Genomic DNA, 16801 nt, shown 5'->3' with positions numbered 1-16801 from the left:
CTCCAGGGATGGTGTTCCATCCATTGTGCCACCTAGCTGCCTCACAAAGTAGTTTCTTAATACTCAGATTGAATTATTACTCAGGTGCTGAAAAATATCACTGAGGTAGGAGGGAGGAGGAAATGGAAAGTCAGTAGATGATTAAAAAATTTAGGGTCTGAGTGGTGTTAGAGTAGTATCACTGGACAACATAAAGTCCAAAGAAGGACAGATTGTCATGGGGAAGTAGCAAAGAGAGTATCTGGTGGTCATAACACCTAGCCAGGAAAAAACTGACTGCCAGTTGCTAAGTGTGTGTGTGTGTGTGTGTGTGTGTGTGTGTGTGTGTGTGTGTAGACAATGGGAATGGTATCTTTATGAGGGAGCCATATTTCAGTTATTGCCCCCAAATAGAAGGAGCATGATGAAGATCTCTAGGATACAGTAGGATTTGTTAACAATAGAGCTGGTACTCCCCAAGACGCAATGACAAGGGAGGGCAGAAGAGCATATGTGAAGAAGAGACAAAGGGCTGAGCTGGATTAAGATGATCTTTCTGACAAAAATAGTGGAGGAAAGTGATTTTCATCTTAGTGTCTGTCAACTCAGAAGTCCAGGCACCTGGTGAATAGAGGGAAGGATTTGTGAAGCAGTGGGCAGGAGGAGAAGAACTTTAGGATAGCACTTGGGCAAATTCAGTCAAGTGGTGATAGTTGGGGCAGAGATCCCAACATCTACTGCTGGGGAGTCCAATTTGTCAGAGGGAGCAAGTGGGCCCTGGGAGAGGGGCTTGAGAAGGATGAGGGGCCAGATGACATTACAGAGCTGGGCAGGAGAAAAGAGTATTCAACAGTTATGCTTTGTGGCATGGGGATAGCAGAAAATTGGCATAGGAAAGAAGGGTGCCCCTTCTTTCATATCGGCATATCGAGGCAATACCTTGGTCCTATGATAGTTATGACTCTCAAGGGCAGTCCCAAGAAAGAAGAAGCTCATAGTCCAAATCCTCCTTTCCCCCAAATCTAATTAGAATATTGGTATGAAGGAGCCTCCACTAAAAGAAGGAAGAGTAGAGGAAAGCAAAGCTCATTGACTGGATTCAGAAGCACTCAGTCCAAAATTGAACTGTGTGCCCTTGGGTAAGTCATTTAACCTCCACAGGTCTCAGTTTGCTGCCCTTCAGTGAGTCCTTATGATTCTGAAGCTATGATCCTATGGCATCACCATCACCAGAGTCCTCTTAGTTGTTTGTAACTTTCTAAGTCCTCATCAGGTATGAATTACCATATGCTTGTTCTGAGTTCATCCCCACCACACCCCCCACCATTCCCTACATGCCTAGAGGTGATTAGTGTTACTCACATAAGTTGTGAATATGTGGCAGGCATATCATTCTTCAACTCTGTGAGATTTCCTCAGAAGTGCTCACAGTTGTCTTGTTTCTTATCCAAAGAAAATGCCTAATCAAAATTGAGATTTAAAATGTCTAATCAAAATTGGAATGTCTCCTAAACAAACACGCTTCTGACTATTTCTGGACTGTTACCTGATCTCATTTGTGGTAGTTAGATAATATTGACAAGTCAAAATCAGAGTAGGGATTCTTAACCTGGGATCCATAAGCTTGTTTAAAGGAAAATATTTTGATAACGGATTTAAAATGAATTGGTTTCCTTTCTCATGCTCTGTATTTTATTTTATTAATTTAAAAACATTAATCCTGGGAAGAAAGTGGGGAAGGTCTCCATGCCATTGCAGGTAGATGACCTTTAGTAGGTTGTGAATGAAGTACTTTCCAAGGATGGTAAGGCATAGATGAGTTGTGATCAGCATCATTGAATGGAACTTCTAAATCAAGGAGACCACATCCATTTGTACTGATAGTAAATATGTTGTGGGTTTTCAAAGGGGAAAGGCAATCTTAGTGCTACTTTAGAAATACAGAAAAAGACACCATGAATTTTAACTTGCTGATCTCCTTACAGGAGATCAGCAGACTCAGGGAACTTTAGTCCTCGTAATTTCCAGGTCTCTAATTATCTAACATCCTTCATTATAATTTTGTCAGATAGATGACTGTTTATAAAACCCATAACCTAAGTCATTGTTACGTTAGAACAGAAAAGACATGCTTACCCATATGTGGGGGAGGGAGTTTTCATAAATGTTTGTGTGTGTATATGTATATATGTAGTACAGATAATAATATACGATTTTCCTTTCTGCATAGCAGTTTTCTCTATTGAGGTTTTGATATATCTCAGGTCCGCATAAGAAATTAAATAGGAATTTTTTGAGAGTTTTGTGGAAGCCACAGATGACATGTTAAGGCCAGCAGAAGACACAGAAAAAGTTTAGAAACTCAGAAATGCATTAAAATATATGTATAGTATTGTTACAGCTTATGACCAAACACTTAACCCAAATTTTACGATAAGGTACTGTAAACACCCCATAAAATAGAAAGAAAAAAATTTGGACTTCTTCTCTGGTACAAAGGGTGGGGGGGGCTGAAAAATTTTATGCAGATTTTCCAGATTGTGGGGCACTGTACCCTTAGCCCCCAGATGAAGAAGGGATAATGCTATAATCAATATACATCTTTTATCTAGTTAATACTCTATTTTTTCTCTTTCTATGCACATGTGTATATATATACATATATTCATACATATACATACATACACACATATATCTATATCTGTATCTATATTTCTATTATTTATCTACCTATCTATCTATATATCTATCTATTTATCTATCACCAACAACAATACTTTAAGATCATTTGCAGTGGGAAGAGAGCCAGATTAGGAACCAGACTACGTGGGCTCAAAACCTGGTCCTCTTTATTATGATCTAGTGTCTCATGGCCTATTTCCTCATCTGCAAAATGATGGGGTTGGGCTAGGTCATTATCCTTTGATCTTAAGAAGACATTTTTGAATTATAACAGTGAATAAGAGTTAACAAGCTCATAAGTTATTGGAAAGTGAAAAAAACCAAGATATTCTTTCAATGTTATTGAGATAAATCACACAAGAAATTAAATAACTAATATCCAATTCAGGAATAAACCAAAGCAATGGCCTCTTCTTGCATCTGCGGATACAAGTCCTAGTATAGAACTGTCACTTCATTTTGCCTGCCCATGTGAATGATATTTTTCAACAGGAATAGTCAGTTCAGACTATTCCTATTCAGTTCAGAGAGAAAGTGACCTATGTTATTGTCCAGAGCTGGAATTGGACTTCTGTGTTCAATTGTTACGCTTATTTCTTTCTCAGAGTGCAATATCCATTTTCACTGTCTTTACTCTTCCATGTGTCAGACAGAATAAAAAACGCCAGGGAATTATTAAAAAAAATGGATAGCTTAGTCCACAAGAGGCTGTGGGCAACTCTGAATTATAGCCTGATCTCACAAAACTTTTCAATCTGATCTCTAGATTCGTGGGGTTTATTTGCATTCCCATATCTAGTTCCACTCTCTGAAACCTGGCCTTTCTTGCCAGTCTTTGGAATATTCCCTATCACTCTCTGAAGTTCTCATTAGAATGCCCATTATCTGTACAGTGCTTTATGATTCACGAAAGCTCATGTACCTCATCTTATTTGCTCCTCAGAACAACTTCGTAAGGTAGATCTTGCAGATATTGTACCCATTTTGTAGATGACATAATGTGAAGCTCAGAGAGGCAGACCAATTTTGGTCATATTGATAGAGAATGTCAAAGATGAATTTTGAACCCTGTTTTTCCCTATCTCCACATTCTGCATGTTTTTCAGTGTACCTCACCTTTCCTCCCTGAAGGAATTTCCAAAGTTAAATAGTGTGATATTAGACTTCAGCCTTCTTGTGTTTCCTGTCATGATAATATTTTACTTAATTTTCAAAATATTCACACAATTGGCGAATGAAATTCTGCTCCAAAGACCAATCTCTGGGCTCCTCTGACATGCCCCAGAAATCACTTCATCTCAAAAGATCACTGTAATCCTAGAATTCACATGTTTAAAGTATCCTGTACTTATGTTGCTCCACCCTCTAATTAGATAGGTCCTCCCAGAACCTCCATTGAAGGATGCCCAGGCCAGTCATGTCTTCATTCCTCACTGGACTGTAGAATCTAGACTTCTTTACCATGCAGATACCTTCATCCCTCCACACCTCCTTTTAGCTTCTTTTTATGTATTGTCTTCCTCCAGTAGAATGTCAACTCCTTGAGAACAGGAACTATCTTTTTTTTTTTTTTAATTATCTTCCTAGTGCTTTACACAGTGCCTGGCACATAGTAAGCACATATAATACATGTTGATTGGCTGACTAGCCTAAGTAGATTAGTTTTGTTCATCATTATTATGTGGCCTTCCAAGTATAGGCCAGGATGTCTTTGCACTAAGAGGAGAAACAGAGATGAAGCATGCGAGTCCCAAAGAGATAATATATTCCATTTGAACAGAATCCTGGGAAACTGGAACTGGGCTGAAGGCAAAAATTTCCTTAAAAGGGTTGCCAGAAATAGTTGAATCACATTAAAATGTGCAAGCCTAGCATGCAGGCCAAACTGAACAACTTTATAGACTATACCTATGCTGCATGAGGGTATGTACCAGGCTTCATCTAAACATTTCATATTCCTCATTTTTATCTCCCCAGACAGGGCTCTCTGCATAGTTTGTGCTTAGTTAGTGTTTGTGAAGCTCTATGTACTTTGCACATGGGGTACCACAGCAGACCAAATCTCATACATATGGAGTATACTATCATTGTTATGATCTATGTCAGATTCACCTCTGTTCTCACCAAAAAGACACCTAAGAGGAGGAAAATCCAGATATATGCTTATAAACAATTCAGCAATTCTAGTATAACCTCCTTTTGGGCATATCAAAAATGGATGTAAGATTGGGGAAGGTGCAGAGGGGACCTTATCAGCAATTGGACAGATGGCCAGGTCTCTCTGCCAATTTTGGCTTTGGCCAAAGGGAGTTTATACAAGAGCAAAAATTTATCAACCCGCAGTTTGTGAATTTGTTTAATATTATTTTGATAACTATATTTCAATATGATTGGTTTCCTTTGTAAACCCTATATATTTTATATGCTTAAAAACATTATACTGAGAATGGATGTATAGACTTCCAGAGGAGCCTATAGTACACAAAATACATTAAGAACCATTGCATTAGAGCACCCCTATATCACATTAAGGACAGCTAGGTGGCACAGTGGATAGAGAGCTGGTCCTGGAGTCAGGAGTACCTGAGTTCAAAGCTGGTCTCAGATGCTTACTAGCTGTGTGAACCTAGGCAGGTCACTTAACCCCGTTTGCCTCAGTTTCCTCATCTGTAAAATAAACTAGAGAAAGAAATGACAAATCACTCCAGTATCTTTTCCAAGAAAACCCAAATGGGGTCATGGAAAGCTGGACATGACTGAAACGACTCAACAGCAACAAAATATAACATTGACTCACTGAACAATTTTCTTTCCATCTCAAGTAGTTGCCTTCAGAAAACTCTGAGGCATGACTTTGGTTTTTATTGTCAACACTCATAAAGCTATTCCTTTAATGAGAATAATCTTTTCTTAAACAAGAAGCAGCCTAGGCATGGGACTGCATCCTTTAGAAGATGTCTTAAAAACAGCTTCCTTTCCTGTGTTCTATACCTTGACAATTGTTTGTAGCCTCTTGGTTGTATTTCCAAAAATTAGCCTGATCAGGATATCAAAGGACAATTACTTGTGTACTGAGCAAAATGCATTCTCCCCCATCTGGGGGAAGTCGGAGAATGAGAAACACCAGAAAAGCACTCTACTGTCAATACTGGTGTTAAATCTTGAATCAAGGTTCCTGTGACTGGAGTACGATTACTTGGAAGGACTGAGTCCTGGTATTTCTCAAATGGATGAGGTCCTCAAATGCTTTAGTGAGGTCACAGCCCCTTGCATGGTGGCTCTCGGTTTATTTCAGACTGCCATGGTTATGAGGAAGGGGAACAGACATCTTACATCTTTTTGTGGCCTTATCGCCTCTCTCTGACCATATGGCTTATACTCGATGATATATACTGATGGAATTGCTAATTTTAGTTACATTTTTTCAAACTAAATACAGGGAAAGTGTCTGAAAACTAATTTCCCACTTGATTTCTAAAAGAAGTCTTTTTTTCCCAGTGGCCATAGATCTTGCTCCACACACTCATTAAGTGGTAGTTCCATCTCACAGGCAGGGACATAGATGTTTATTAGAGACAGGACCACAACACTTTGAACAACTGGTCTTTGTAAACTTTTGGAGGCACAAGCACAGCGGCTTGAAAGGTAAATGGCACGACAGTGGTATATTGTGTGTTTTCTGATGTGGCACCTCATACTGCAAACACCAGGGGTTTTGGACTTCTCTCATAGGACAAACACATGTTTAAGCACATTTTTTATGGTTCTGATAGTTAAGGGAGGTGGTATTCATAAAATATCCAATAGAATGGCAACATGTATCTGCCTTGCCTTAGTACTATCTCTTTGCATAGAGTAGAAATTATTCTTTTGAAGTTAACGCTTAGGATATTTCTAAGGCCCTTTCCTCTGAAACTCAGGGATCTAGTTGAATAGATGATATAGAAGAGCTGAGATCAAAAGTTTTGCAGCCCATTCCTTGTTTGGGCTAGTTAACAGCAGCAGCAACATAGCTGTCTTTCTGAAACTAGTGTTAAAACAGCTTGCTTAACAAGTCACAGCTATACCATGCCATGGCATTTGTCCCATTGCTGTTTCTTGTCATGCTTTCAAATGAATTCAACTAACATTTAGAATGCATCATGGGCTAGAAAAAAATTAATAACCCTGTTCCTTATTCAGAAATTCAGCATCAAGATGTAACAGGCTGATTAAGGGAAAAGTGGACGTGAATAAAAGCTGCAGAACACACATTAAACTTTAATTACTACAGAATCATCTACAACATGGAGCTGACATGTGGAGCTGGAATTACATTAGGGTCAGAGAGGTTGGAGTGTTCTTCCAGTGGCTGAATTCTTCTGGGGCACTGGTAGGGCTGGGCCCTTGACATGATATTACATGAGGTACGCCGAAGTTATTCTACTGCCCTTTGCGGCTATTCGGCTTTTTCTTTAAGTACCGAAGAAAACTGGATATTTTTATGCTGATATATTTGGTATGCTGGTGTGAAGATTTTGTGAAAACATATTCAGAACCTCATACAATGTAATTAATAAAAAAGAAAGTCTTGGGATACCTTCTGAGAGAGAAATGCATATAATTGTCCCTATTAGTCACAAAGTAGTTATCCAGGTCCATAAAATATGTTTATTTAAAGATGTATATATATATATATATATGTATATGTATATATGTATATATATGTAAAGATGTATATATACACACACACACATATATATGAATATATGTGTATATTATATATATCTATTTATCTTGTAATTTAATTTCTTCTCTCTCCTTTCAGTCCCTATCCCTGTATATATTTAGATATATGCATACACCTTATAATTTAATTGCTTCTCTCAGAGGAATTGATATCCTGTCAAGATGAGGCATTGTACTGCTTTATTTTAATGAGGGCAGGACTGGCTGATGTAGTGCAGTCTAAGTAGGGCTTACTCCAAAATATCTTCCCCCAAAGGCCAAGCAGCATCATGTGATAGTGGAAAGAGCGTAGAACCCTGACTAGGGAGATTCAGATTCTATTCCAAATTCTACCCTAAACTAGCTTTGTGACCTTGGACAAATTTTCTCATCTCTCTGCGCCTCAGGACAAGATGAGGAGATTAGAATAGATAATTTCTGATTTCTCTTTCAACTCTATCAATCCATCAGTTGGTAAGCATTTATTAACTGCTTGCTGTGTGCCAACCATTGTGCTAAATGCTGGCAATACAAAGAAATGCACTAACATTTAGATGGGGGAGACAACATGTAAGTTGCCAGGTATGTAAAAGATAGGTACGATGGATTTGGAAGGTAATCTGAGCAGGGAAATTGCTAGTGTGAGTGCTTGGGGTAGCAGACTCAGAAAGGACCCTTCTAGAAGGAAAGATTTACGCTGAGTCTTGAAGGAAGCCAGACAAACCAAGAGGTAGACTTGAAAGGGCAGCGCAATCCTGGCATGGAGGCCAGCCCATGCAAGGGCATGGAATTGGAAGATAGAGTGCTGTGTTTGAAGACTGTGAATAGGCCAGTGTAGCTGGATTGTAGACTGAGCAGAAGAAGTGGAAGAAGACTAGAAACACAGGAAGTTATCAGACTATTAAGAACTTTAAATGCCAAAGAGTTAAGTCAAGAAGTCTTTGTGAAGCACCTACTACGTTCCAGTCACTGGGGATAAAAAGAAAAGCAGAAAAAAAAGTACTTGCCCTCAAGGAGCTCACAGTCTAATGAAAGACTTTTTACATCCTGGACATAGTTTGTATTTTCTTGAAGTGTCACAGTGTCAGAAATTCTCAGCATTACATGATTTAAAAAAAAAATTAGAGCTGGGCAGGGAATCAGAGGTCATCTAGTCCAAGTCCCTCATTTTGAAATTGAAGCCCAGAGAGGAGCAGTGATTTGTCTGAGTTCACAATTATAAGTGGCAGAGACAGTCAGTCAGTATACATTCATTAAATGCCTACTATGTGCTAGACACTGTGGTAATTGCAGGGAATATAAATACAAAAACGAAAGACAAATCAGCCCTCAAGAAGCTTACAATTTAATGAGGGAAGAGATACGTAAAGAGAAGCTGAAAAGGAGGGGATGAGAAAGTGCCCTTTGTGGGGTCGTGATAGGGAAGTCCAGAGGAGTGTAGCCAGGTGAGAAATGAAGAGGTAAGATTGGAATCCAGGTAGTTTAACTTCAGCGATCTTTCTAACTGCTATTAGTTATGCTTTGGTGTTAAGGCAATACACATCTCTAGAAAGTTATGTTAAAATGCAAATGTATTACCTAGAGGGAATACTTATCACCTATCATTAGGATAGCATGAATTAGTTTATTAACATGAATGTTAATGTAGTTGAGGCAATGGGATTTTAAGGGGTTGAGAGGTAAAAAATGAGACCAAGAGCTACCATGTACAAATGTAGTACAGGAGCATATTTCCCTCTCTTCCATACCCAGATTATGGCTGGTTTCTCAAGTTTGGCAAGGCTGGGCAAAGCATGACTAGTGCTTTAGGCACTCCTCCCCCAGTCAACTGTCCTCTCAGTATTGAGTTATTCCTAGTATATGCTATCGCACTTTTACCAACCATACATAGGATTAAAATAACAATAATACCTAGCATTTATATAGTGCCTACTACTTGCCAGATGCTTTACAAGTATTATTTAATTTTATCCTCACAATGATCCTGGGAGGTGGATGCTAATATTAGCATCACTATTTTATGGATGAGGGAGCTGAGGCAAACAGGAATTAAATGACTTGCCCAGTGTTCCAGAGCTAGTAAGTGTCTAAGGATGAATCTGAACTCAAGTCTTCCTGACTCCAAGCCCAGCACTCTATGCACTGTGCCACCTTCCTACCTCACAGTAGAGAAATAGGGAAATAGAACCACTGGGAAGAGCAAGAGGCCTGTCAGGGCCAGTTAGAGAAAAAGACCTTACTTCTTCAGATTTTGGCTGTCTTGGGGCCAACCAAGTCTATGCTAGTGATATAAAGCTCTAGGCCAACAGTTCTGATAACATCTCCCTACATTGATAGTGGTTCTAGACAGTTTACTTGTCCCAGTTCACTAATAGATAAAGGAATGTTAAGAGCCCTTCAAATATCAGAAACATTTACTATGTATTAAGCACCTACTGTGCAAAGCAGCCTGGGGAAGTGGCAAGAACATGAACCTCAAAGTCAGAAAGAACTGTTTGGAGTCCTTTCTTATCTATTCACTGGCTCTGTGACAAATCATCCATACAGTGCCCTAGGCATTCTAAGCCTTAGGCAACTTTCTAGGACTATAGATCTTCAGGTTCTATTTATTGCTAGGTGAAGCTTCCTCATTGAGATATCCCTGTACCAATGAAATTATAAAACTGCCCCCGACCCCTAAATAATTAGGAATTGGGATTCCATTATTGCCCAAAGCACCACTGGACTTTTGCGTCTTCCTCAAGCTAAAGTTTTCCATCTCTGTTGCAATGCTATGGGTATGTGGAAGTTCAGGGGTTGTATAGACTGGCCATTATCTGTATATTGAACATTAATGCAGTAGAGAGAGTAACTTGATGTGGATAGAATTTTTGGTGAGTTGATGCAGGAAAAAGCTAGTCAAAGGCTGAGAAGTTTCCCATTTAGTCCTAGTCTCCTCCTCTTGTTTGGTCATCGGGGTATATAGGGGTGTTGTTCATGAAAGCTTATGTCAGTCTCGTTTGTTCCTTACCATGCCGCTGAATCCACATATAGTGTGTATCAGTAAAGGAAACAAGAAATGAATGAAAGAGTAAAAAATTTAATAAGCTCTCATTGCATGCCAAGTACTATTCTACATGCTGGAACTATAAATACCAGACATTCCAAAGGTATTGGTGCAGTTTGAAACTTCAATATCTTAAAACTTCACTAGCTTAAAAAAACTTCAAAAGCAGTAAGACTTCTGGAAAACCCTGTAAAATCAAGCAAAGCAATCCATGACCTTAAGGAGCTTGTGTTCTGGTTGGGGAGGCTACATGCATGTATACATAATCTGATTGCTGTTCTTGGACGTAGAATTGGACATTGAAGGCAATATGCGGCATAAGCATGGCTAGGAAGGGCCTGAAACTAGACAAGAAAAGATGAATGATCACAACGTAGAGCCCAGAGTCTCAGAGATGGGAGATGATAAAGCTGTTGCATTTCATCTAGCTATTTATCTGAAAGGTACCAAATAAGCTTGTTCCTAGGTCATTTATCTTAAAAAGAGCAGCAGTAGTGACTCTCTCTCTCTCTCTCTCTCTCTCTCTCTCTCGGCATATATACGTATGTATATATGTACATATATACATATACATACATACACACATACACATATGCATATATACATGCATGTATACATACATATACATGCATACACACACACACACACACACACACACACACATATATATATGTAACAGAAAGTTTCAATAAGAGAGTATCTGGAGGGGACATGGGTCTGGTATATGCCAAAAGAATGTCCAGGACGAGGGTTTAATAAAGACAGGAAGGCAAAAAGAAAAATACATACTCCCTGTATTTCACAATTCTGCTCTGAACTAAGGTATACTTGTGGGCAGGGGACCTGGACCTGGAGTCTGGAATACCTGCATTCGAATCTGGCCCCAGCTATTTACTGTATGATCCTGGGCAAGTCACTTAATCCTGTTTGCCTCAGTTTACCCATCTGTAAAATGAGTTAGGGAAGGAAATGGCAAACCACCAAATCTTTGTGAAGAAAACTCCAAATGCAGTCATGGAGAATCAGGCAAAACTAAAACAAATGAACGACAACAACAACCACAAAAGTGCATGTGTGTGGCAGTAGTGACTAGGATGCTGACTTAAAGTCAGGAAAAAGTAAAATCAAATCTCACAACTAACACTGATGTTGTCATAGGCAAGTCACCTCAGCTCTGAGCAGATGGGAAAAATAACACCAGGAGTACCTGCTTTATAGGGTTATTGACATGTTCAAGTGAAATAATATGTGTTTATGTCATGTGTTTTTTAATGTTACATGTTTTTTAAATTTTAAGGCAATATATAAATGTCAGTTGTTGATGGTACTGTTATTCTCATTCTAATTTTTTCCCCATAGACTTTAGTTAGAAATGGTCCTAGGACAAATAACTATCATACTGTCATTCTTTTATACTTAATGTTCTGTGGACCATTCTCAAGTGGATAAAATAATGACTTTTGGTAATTGAATAAAACTATTGGGCTGTAAGCTCAGTTATTATCATTAATAATATACTGCCATTACTATTTTATTTAGCCACTTTTGAGATGTCCTTCACTCCTCCCTCAGGGGGCCAGAATTTAAAGTGAAGCAGCTAATATGTAGTCAGTTTGTAAGGAGCTTGCTGACAGTAAGCTTTGTTAAACACAGGAAGGAGGTCCCAAGGCACCTTTTGGCTTCTTCCCTGGAAATCCTGAAGGGTAGAGTTTTATTTTAAGCATGGAAAGAAAGATGAGGAACTGGTCACTCAACTTTTCTTCTAGACATACAATAGTTCTATTTCTTCCCAGCATACTGAGTTCTGAATATAGTTTTAGGAACTGCATGATCCTACCTATTATGCTCATTTATTTCCTTGTTCCTTTTCTTTGCCATAGCAACATTACTTAAAGCTGTAAAACCCAGGAAAACAGCAAATACTGCCACATAGACCTTAACGCCCTTTCCTCAACAGAATTCACAGTACTACTAAGCAGGTTGTAATTTCTCATCAGAGGACTCCCTTCTTAATTTGCAGTTCATTTGAAGCTCATTCAGAAAGACGGTTTTAATATACTATCTCAAGGTAGCAGATAAATGCTATATTTTTTCTGACACCTCAGCAGTCCATCCACCTGGTTTGCAATTACATTCAGCATTGTCCTTATTCCTCAGGCGGGGGCTGAGTGATGGTTATTCGAAGCTGAATAGTTGTATGTGCTAGCAAAGTAACATTGGCTTCTACAGCTTTTCTGCAAGTAAAGGGCATAATGGATATTGTTGAGACAGGAAGTAAATAAAGGGAGCTTCAGACCTATATGAAGAGAACTGGAAGAAAGGGAGAAATTGGAGTTGTGGTGACAGGTGTAGAATAAATCATGTTAATTCCTTGCTGGTGGACTCAGAGTGTATACTAACCTAAAAAGATATGGCTGAGTAGACAGAAGGGTCTACTAGCTCTCAACAGATGGGGTTTGACATCAACTTGATTCACCTATTTCAATATGTCTGATAAACAACATGAGCCTTCCTCTCCTGCTGTGGCCCTCCAGACAATTAATGAGATCTGCTTTGTGGCAATGACCATGTATAATAATGAGATGCCATTGGAATCAGTTTTCTGATGGAAGCTGGAGTAAGTGAACAAACACTGGAGAATCTGCAGAAGAGCCATGGAAAACTCCCTGTGTAATATGAAAATAGATATAACAGACACGGTTGTCAGGCCTTGAGGCTTCGATGCCAATGTATTGAATTGAAATGTGTTTGTGTCTGCTGCCAAAAAGTGAAATGAAACCAATTCAACTAAATTCAGAAAATACTTATTAGGGATCTATTAAGTGACAGGCATCGTTGATTTTAATTGTAAACTTCATATTTCCATAACCAACCTCTGCCTTTTGCATTGGCTTATCTCTATCATTTTCAACCAAGTTAAAGACCGGCTACCTTGGTGGATTAGGAAGAAAAAAAAGTGAAGAAAACCAGAAGCACTTGATAAAAATGTGCCTTTGAAATGCAAAGTTTTCAGGGCATACTTTCAAACTAAATTTTGATAAGCACCATTTATTTTGTTAAGGATATTTTAACTGTGTAAGGCAATGTTCATCCACTGATCTTAGTCTCAATGTTAATTCACCAGCTCCCACAACATACATAGATAGTCTTGTTCTTACTTACCAGCCTCTTCTCTCCACCAACACGGCTAACCACCCAAGCTCTCATCACTTCTTTCCTGGATTATTTCAATGACCTCCTAATTGATCTCTTAGTCTCCAGTCTGTCTGTCTCCCTCTTCAATCCATTTTTCATAAAGATGCCAAATCAATATTGCGAAAGCTCATGTTTGATCCTGTCATTTACATGTTTATAAAGCTCCTTCTTACCTCTTAAGACAAAATACAAATTCTTCTATTTGTCATTCAAAGCCCTCTAAAAGCTGGCTTTAACCTGCTTCTCTGCTCATTTGTTGTTCAGTTATTTTCAGGCATGTCTGACTCTTCATGACCCTATTTGAGGTTTTCTTGGCAGAGATACAGGAGTGGTTTGCCACTTTCCAGCTCATTTTACAGGTGAAGAAACTGTAGGTTAAGTGACTTGCCCAGGGTCACACAGCTAAGGGTCTGAGGCCAGATTTGAACTCAGGAAGGTGAGTGTTCCTGACTCCAGGTCTGACACTCTATCCACTGCACTACTCAGCTGTCTTAACCTATTTCTCTAGGCTTATTTACTATTCTTGCCCTTTAAGTGCTCTTTCTCCTGGGCTAGCCCAACTGATCAATGCATTTTTTTGTCTCTTTTGTCTCCATGTCTTTGCATAAACTTATCCTCCTTGAAATGCTCTGCACTCCTTCTTCCACCTTTTAGAACCCCTACTTTCCTACTCTGCTCATCTCAAGTGCCTCCTCCTAATTACACCAACACCCTGGTTGTTAGGGTTTCACTCCAATATTATTTTGTACTTATTTTCTATATTCTCCCCCTCTCCCTCTGTCTTTCTTTCCCTCCTTTTGTATGTGTGTGTGTGTGTGTGTGTGTGTGTGTGTATAGATGAATATATGTGTATATATATATATGCATATATATTTTCCCAATGTACACATAGTTTCTCACCAATAGAATGGCAGTTCCTTAAGGGGAGGGACTATTTGATTATTGCTTTCGCATCCCTGGAAATTGGTCTAGTGTATAGTCTAGACTGACATTTGTCTTCTAGTCAGACTTCACTGTGTGGATTCTTCATACATTTTTGAAAGATCAATGATTTTGCCTAGGAGACTGAAATATTCTGAGGCTTGGCGCAATCAGTGCAATGTTATCTACAAACAGGAGCATTTGGTGAATTTTGCCATTAATAAGGAATAACTCCTTCATTTGGACTCTTGAAAATCCTTTGTGGCCATATTAAACAACTTTGGCAAAGATACCTCTCTGTCAATTATATGCATTGCTTAATGTTAGTAATCAGAAGGTTATCAAAGTTACAGCTTTAAAGGCATCTTGCATGTAGCATGTGCTTGGGATACACTGGGTTGGATGGAGGAAGACTTTCAGGTGGCATCTTGCTATGCAAAACCTAAAGATCTTTTATATAGTCCACAAGCACAGTGCAGTCCTAGACTAGTTCCTACATCTTTCAATCAGTTTTATGATTTTAACAAAGATGTGGTCTGGGGTGATGATGTCAGTGTGAAAGGTCTTAGAGAAGCTCAGCTTTCCTGCATAAACTCCTACAAATACCTGAAAAGGGCACAGAAGGACCAATGGTGAAGAAATCCCTCGTGAAGCTTGAGTCAATTCCTTCATCCAGTATAGAAGTGCACATAAAAGACGGACCAGAAGCCTTTGGCAGACATTGACACATCTCTCCAAAGAAACCAACAGGAGAACAGGTTAATAAGGAGGCAACAGTGTCAGGAAGAGAGGTTGAGCTGAAGAGACCAATATGAAAACCCCATTCCACTGGTCAGAAGCCAGCAGAGGAATAAGACTGAAAAGAAACTAGTTCAAATTCCCACAAAAAGTACCTGTAAGCAACTGACACATTGAGTAGGGTCGTTGTAAATGTTAGTTCCTATAATTGGGCACCTGAAGCCAGACCCCAGTCTTCCTCCAGTCACAACACAAGCAGGAGACAGAACCAGACCTTGAAGGTGATTGCACAGGAAATTAGGACCCAGTTATGTACTCCTCAGAGAACTAGGAAGTACAGAAGGACAAAGGTGGCACCAGCACTTGAGTGCTCTCTGTTGATGGCCTGAAACCAATGTAATTTCCGTCATTGCCCTTGGGACTTTTACAGCCAACGTAGATGATGTAACCACTACCAAATTGAGGCTTGTGCAAAGAAAAGGAGAAAGAGACCAATCTAGGCCAAAACCCAATGGTTCAACAGGAGATGGGCACAGAAGCCAGAGACTGAGGTAGAGATTGGGGTCTTATACCAGACACCTTGTCCAGATCGTCTGAACTATCCAGATTGCAGAGGGGACAGGACTAAATAAAATATTCCCCGCCTTTCATGCACGAAAGGACTGGACTAAGCACAATATCCCTGACTAAGAACTGCGGTTGAAAATATGAGAAAACTAAAGAAAACACAGATCACAATTAAGAAATACCGTGGCTTACAAGGAACTCCAGATATAAACCTAGGAGAGAGTAATCCCCAAACTAAAAGTAGAGGGAAAAAATCACTTGTTCGAAAGAACTATCAGAATGACAGGAAGAAATAAAGCAAGAGATAACAAGTGAAGTGATAACAAATCAGAGTTCAGGAAGGGAAAGGAAGTGAATAAACATTTACATCTTATCTACTATAGGTAATAGCAGATTGTCGCCTTGATAGCTCCACCCCCCCCCCCGCCCCTTATTAACCTTTAATTTCTCTATGTCTACTAGCTACTTTCCTGATGCCTACAAATACACTCATATCTACCCATTCTCAAAAACAAACACTTTCAATTGATCTGACTCTACACTCCAACAATCATCCTATACCTCTCTTCCACTTCTCAGCTAAACTCCTTTAAGAAGACATTTCCAATATCCTTCCAATTCCTCTGCTTCTGAACTTTTTGAAACCCATTTTAGTCTGACTTATTTAAATTAAGCTGCTCTATCCAAAGTACCAGTGATCTCCAGTTGCCAAAGGCAATGGCTTATTTTCAATCTTCCTTTTTGGCTTTTCTAAAGCTTCTAACACTGTCAAATGATCCTTTTTTGTTCACAATTGCTTCTCTCTAGGTTTGTGCAATACTCTTCTGGTTTTCCTCTTACATGAAACCTACATAATTATATGAATTTAGCTATTCCTTCTCAGTCACTTTTACTGGGTCTTAATCCTGATCAAGCTTGCTAACTGAGTGTCCCCAAAGACTCTGCCCTACACACTTTTTCTCTCCT

Source organism: Trichosurus vulpecula, chromosome 6 (genome assembly GCF_011100635.1).
Source record: "Trichosurus vulpecula isolate mTriVul1 chromosome 6, mTriVul1.pri, whole genome shotgun sequence".
Classification (NCBI taxonomy): Eukaryota; Metazoa; Chordata; class Mammalia; order Diprotodontia; family Phalangeridae; genus Trichosurus; species Trichosurus vulpecula.
Note: the sequence above shows the minus strand (reverse complement) of the source record.